The following is a 6,171-nucleotide window of genomic DNA, read 5'->3' on the forward strand; positions in this document are numbered from 1 at the left end:
AAGCTAGGTAATGCCAACTTGGCCACTTAGTGGATTGGAGGTAGGGTTGGGAGTGAGCATCATCAGTCCAGGATGGCTCCAGGGTTTTGAACCTGGGGGCTTAAAAAGGGGTGGTTAACTGCCTAGAACTCATAATAGGTGATGACTAAATTCTTGGTGACTTAGTGACCTGAACAGGAATAGAGAAATTAGGAGGGGTGAGTTAAGGGATGAAGATGGGTGAGTTTGGAATGCCTGTGAGACTTCCTATTGGAAATGCCAAGCAGGTATTTGGAGATATATGACTGGAGCTCAAGAAAGAGAAGAGGGTTTGTATATATATAGATTTGGGAGTTTTCAGACTAGACATGGAGAATAATTGAATACCTGGACAACTAAAAAGATGAGGGAGAAGCAGACAGACAGACACTAATAGGTGGAAACACTGAGAGAAGAGCAGAGAATCCAAGAGATACCTATGGGATACATGTTGTAAAGGCAAGGGTCGAGGGGAACAGGAAGGAGTTACTTAGTTGTAGAGAGGTACATTTAGGTTCAATATCAGGAAAATCATCCAAATCCTTGGAACTATCAAAAGTAGAATGAGTTCCCTAGGGAGGTGGTGGGTTCCCTCTCACTGGAGACATTCAAGAAAAGGCTTGTTGACTACTTCCCTGGAATATAAGTTTTTGAATATCTGAGAATATCTGAGAATATCTGAGCTAACACATATACATATATCCTGAATCCCTTCCCAACCAGTTCTCTCCTACTTTTAGAGTCTTCTTGAACTTTATTCCTCTCCCTTACTCTGTGATCCAGTGACACTGGCCTCCTGGCTGTTCCTGTCATGAGGCACTCCATCTCCCAACTCTGGATATTATCATGGGATGTCTCCTGGCATTCCTTTGCCTTAAATGCTCCCTGTCTTTGCCTCTTGGCTGCCCTTGTTTCCTTCAAGTCCCAACTAAAATTCACCTTTTGCAAGAAGTGTTTCCCAGACTCCCTTAGTCCTAGAGCTTTGCCTCTGAGATTACCACCAATATACCCAGCATATATCTTATGTATATATATAGATTTGACATGTTGTTTCCCCATTAGATTGTGAGCTTCTTCTGGGCAGGGACTATTTTTGCATCTCTTTGTATCTCTGTCATTTAGTACAATGCCTGGAACAAAGTAGATGCTTAAATAATGCTTATTGAATGACTGAATGCTGAAATATTGCTCAGGAAGTATAATGTGTATAATTCAAAAGGAACAGAAGGACTTCTGAATTATGGGAACAAGAAAGTGGGAGATTAGACTTCTCCACATAATCTATGTGAACATTTGTGGCAGATTCTCCAAATCTGCGCATCTTGAGTTTCTTTTGAGCTACTTCAATTCTGCTTTGCTCATAGAGCATTTCTGATGAGGGAACACCAGGCTGAGCAGTCCTGTGCCAGTGTCTCCCATGTCACATAATCAATTACAAAATTCATAAGAGAGACCTTGAGAGTGTCCTCATATCACTTCTTGTGACCACCATGTGAGCACTTGCCCTGTGTGAGTTCTACATAAAATAGTCTTTTAGGCAAGCATACATTTGGTCGAACAATGTGTCTGGCCCATTGGAGTTGCCCTCTCTGCAGTAGAGTGTGAATGCTTGGCAGTTTAGTTCAAGCAAGGACCTCAGTTTCTGGTATCTTATCCTGCCAGGTGATCTTCAGAATCTCCCTAAGACAATTGAAATGGAAGCGATTCAGTTTCCTGTCCAGGTTTCACAGGCATACAACAATGAGGTCAGCACAATGGCTCTGTAGACCTTCAGGTTGGTAGTCAGTCTAATACCTCTTGTCTCCCATGCTTTCCTTTGGAGCCTCCCAAACACTTAGCTAGCTCTGGAAATGTGTTCATCAAACTCCCTACATCCCTGGAAAGTTTCATTGGTCAGTTCTAATGAGAACTGATTGCAGTTTTGAGAGACGGAGTTGGAGGTCTCCCACTAGTATAGTTTTGCTGTCTATTTCTTCCTTTAACTCCCTGAACTTCTAGGAATTTGGATGCTATACCATTCGGCATATATGTTTAGTAATGATATTACTTCATTGTCTATGGTGCCTTTTAGCAGAATATAGTTTCTTTCCTTATGTCTTTTAATAAGATCTATTTTTGCTTTATTTAAGATACTCCTCCTTTTTTTTACTTCAGCTGAAGCATAATATATTCTGCTCTAGCCTTTTACCTTTACTCTGTGTCTCTCTGCTTCAAATATGTTTCTTGTAAACAACATATTGTAAGATTCTGGTTTTTAATCCACTCTGCTATCCACTTCTGTTTTATGGGAGAGTTCATCCCATTCTCATTCACAGTTATGATTAATAACTGTGTCTTTCTCTCCATCCTATTTTGCCTCCTGTTTATACTTTTCTCTCTCCTTTCACCCTTTCCCTCCTTACTAGTGTTTTGCTTCTGACCACCATCTGCCTCTCTTAATCTCCCCTGCCTCCTATCCACCCCGCCCCTTTCTTTCCCCTTTCTCCTCCTACTTCCCTATAAGGGAAGATAGATTTCTATACCCAACTGAGTGTGTATGTTAGATTCTCCCTTTGAGCCAAGTCTGACTAGAGTAAGATTCAAACAATTCTCTCCCCATTCCCCTTTCCCTGTACTGTAACAGGTCTTTGTACTTCTTCATGTGATGTAATTTACCCTTTTCTGTCTTCTCCTTTTGTCTTCTCCCAGTACAATCCTTTTTTTCACCCCTAATTCAGTTTTCTTATATTATCACATCAGTCAACTTATACCCACACCCTCTGTCTATGTATACACCTTCTAACTGCCCTAATAAAGATACAGTTCTCAAGAATTATAAGTATCATCTTCCCACGTAGGGATGTGAATAGTTTTACCTTATTGAATAACATGATTCTTTTTTTTCTTTCCTGTTTACCTTTTTATGCTTCTCTTGAGTCTTGTATTTGAAGATGGAATTTTCTCTTGAGCTCCGGTCTTTTCATTAGGAATGACTGAAAGTCCCCTATTTCGTTGAAGTCCACCTTTTCCCCTGAAAGATTATGCTCAGTTTTGCTAGGTAGTTGATTCTTGATTGTAATGGTAGAAACCCTTGGTTGTAATCCAAGCTCTTTTTACTTCCAGAATATCATATTCCAAGCCCTCTGATCCTTTAAAGCAGAAACTTCTAAGTCCTATGTAATTCTGACTGTGGCTTCATGATATTTAAATTGTTTCTTTCTGGCTTTTTGCAGTATTTTCTCCTTGACCTAATAATTCTGGAATTTGGCTACAATATTCCTTGGAGTTTTCATTTTGAGATCTCTTTCAGAAGGTGATTGGTGAATTCTTTCAGTGACTACTTCACCCTCTGGTTCTAGTATCCTAGACATCAGGGCAGTTTTCCTTGATAATTTCTTGAAAGATGCTGTCCAGGCTCTTTTTTTTTTCTGATCTTGGTTTTCAGGTAGTCCAATAATTATCTCTCCTGGATCTATTTTACAGGTTGGTTGTTTTTCCAATGAAACATTTTATATTTTCTTCTATTTTTTCAGTCTTTTGATTTTTTTGACTAATTCTTGATGTATCATAGAGTTATTACCTTCCACTTGCCCAATTCTAATTTTTAAGGAATTATTTTCTTCAGTTAGCTTTTGTACCTCCATGCTAGGGCCTCAGGTGCTGGTAGTTTGCTCACTTTGCTGTGGTGGCCCAGCCTAGTCATGGCTGTTGTTACCTGGTTTCCAGGGCCTTCTGTGCTGGGGCTGGAGGCCTCACAGAGGACCTGCTGTGCCACTGGCCTGTTGAGCCAGGAACACAGGGCCTAGGTTGCTGATCTGTGCTGTGGCTCAGAGCCTCCCACTGACTTGCCTAAACACCATTTGTACTGGTCTGTGCTCTTCTTTTATATAACAAGTGAAACAGACCTTTCCTGAAATCCTCCTAAGTTATCTTAAGCTGGAAAATTGTTTCAGTCGATTTTTTTGTAGGTTCTGTCACTCCAGAATCCATTTAGAGGTTTGATTTAACATTGGTTCTGGGCAGAGCTCAGGCAACTTCCTGGTTTCTCTCTGCCATCTTTGCTCCACCTCCAGTAGAGTCATTTTTAAAGCCATCACTCTGCATCTCACCCCCCATCAGCCCATTTTTTCACTAGGAACCCACTCACCAGGTGAGCTCCTGCCTGGGGCCCATATTGCTTCAGAGATTTTGCCAGCCCATACCACAAACACCTCCTCACCCCTACATCCAATGGAAGACACTGATTCTGCCCAGTCCAGAAGGAAGATAGAGGAGAGGGAGAATTACAATTGCCCGAAGGTGACTCTACACTAGGGACCCCCCAATGTTGCAGAGATTCTTCCAGGGACACCCCATCTGCCTGTGCCACACACACACACACACACACACACACACACACACACACACACACATTGCAAAAGAGACAGATGTTGATTTAACCCTTGCCCACAAGGAAAGGGGAGCCAAGAAAGGAACTGGGCCAAGGGGTCATGCTTGGTGACTCCAAATTCAAAACCAGAGACTTTCCCACTATATCACAGTGAAATAGTGGAAGGAGGAATGATGAAAATAAGCATTTATTAGGCACTGTTGCAATTGAAATTAAGGTGAATTGAGGCACAAAGACCTGAGTGCATTCAGTTTATTTGTAAGGCTAGCAATTACCAATGAAAGGGGTCCCTTGACTTCTCAGTCAGTCAGAAGATCAAGAGTTAGGACTTACTAGCCTTCATGTAGTTTTGGGAAGTTTAAGAGCAAGGAGTGGGAATTATAAAACAATACGATTGGTTACAATGTCTGAAGTATCGTAGATGATGGAAAACAATCTGATTGGATGGACATCAAGAATATAAAGCTGACAACAAGCCCTCCTTCTATCTCATGGCTATGGAAAGCTCATTGGTAGTATCCACCTACATGGTTAGAGTCACAGAAATAACAATCTAGACTTTCTTGAAGGACAACCAGTGTTGCAGAGATGATAGATTCCTGTCTCCCACCTGCATCTTTCAAGGCTTGTTAGGGAGATAACAGACATCCCTTAATTGTACATGGGAAGTAAGATGTGTAGAGACAATATATTTCTTTGAATTGTGGTGATTTATGGAACAACTTGGCTGAGAGAAGAAAGCTTAACATCTGACTTTAACTCAGAGACAAAGAAACATGGCTTAGGCAATTTTACATGTTGTAGGTGATGCAGAATAGAATCAATTACAAAATGGAATCATAATCAATTTTATTTTTTCAATTGAAAGGAACTATAAACCATAAACCAATATCAGTAGTAACAAACTTTTACATTCCAAAGGTTTAGCATCCCAGTTCATGCAGGAAACATTAACTGACCTACCAGTAAACATAGACAGGAACACAGCAGTGACAAGAGATTTTAATACCCCTTTAGAGCACTGGGCCTGGAGTCAGGAAGGCCTGGGTTCAAATGTGGCCTCAGGCATTTACTAACTGTGTGACTCTGAGCAAGTCACTTCACCTCTGAATCACAGCTGTGAAGCGGGGGTAAGAATATCACTTACCTCACAGGGGGGTTGCGAGGATCATGTGTGATAATATTTGTAAAAGAGGTTAGCACAATGTCTGGCACACAGTAGGTGCTGAATAATGGCTGACTAATTGATTGATGAATAGAATTTCAAGTCTGAAAGATTACAATTCCTTTTAGTGTAACATTGTACCCAGTTTAGACTTCACCCAGTCTACACTGGAGAGTATAAGGGGGTAAAACCAGAAATAGTGAAATTCAAAAGAGGAGACCTTTCAGATCTAGGAGAAACATTCCATATTTAGAAAGGGTATGAGGCTACAGTGCCTCAAGTGCACATCTATGGTTTTGGGGTAAATGCTTTGTAACTAATGTTTTTTCTATATTATTTTAATGATTTTGCTATGAAACTAAGTCTATTGGCAGATTGCTAAGGAGAAACGCATGGGTGAGGGCTCATCAACTAGTGTTTGTACCTGGGTGTAGTAGCAGCTACACCTGCTAGTACCTGTGTGGGATGGAGGAGTCAACAAGGAGAGGGGTTGTGCAATAAGAAAGATATGAATAAGCTGGACAGTGTCCAGATAGGATGGACAGGATGGTAAGGAGGCTAAAAGGCATACAATCTGAGGGTGAAGAAAGCTAACTTCTCTCAGGTATTCAGTCAATAA

This window comes from Vombatus ursinus, unplaced genomic scaffold, assembly GCF_900497805.2.
Source record: "Vombatus ursinus unplaced genomic scaffold, bare-nosed wombat genome assembly UNPS02004080.1, whole genome shotgun sequence".
In the NCBI taxonomy this organism is placed as follows: Eukaryota; Metazoa; Chordata; class Mammalia; order Diprotodontia; family Vombatidae; genus Vombatus; species Vombatus ursinus.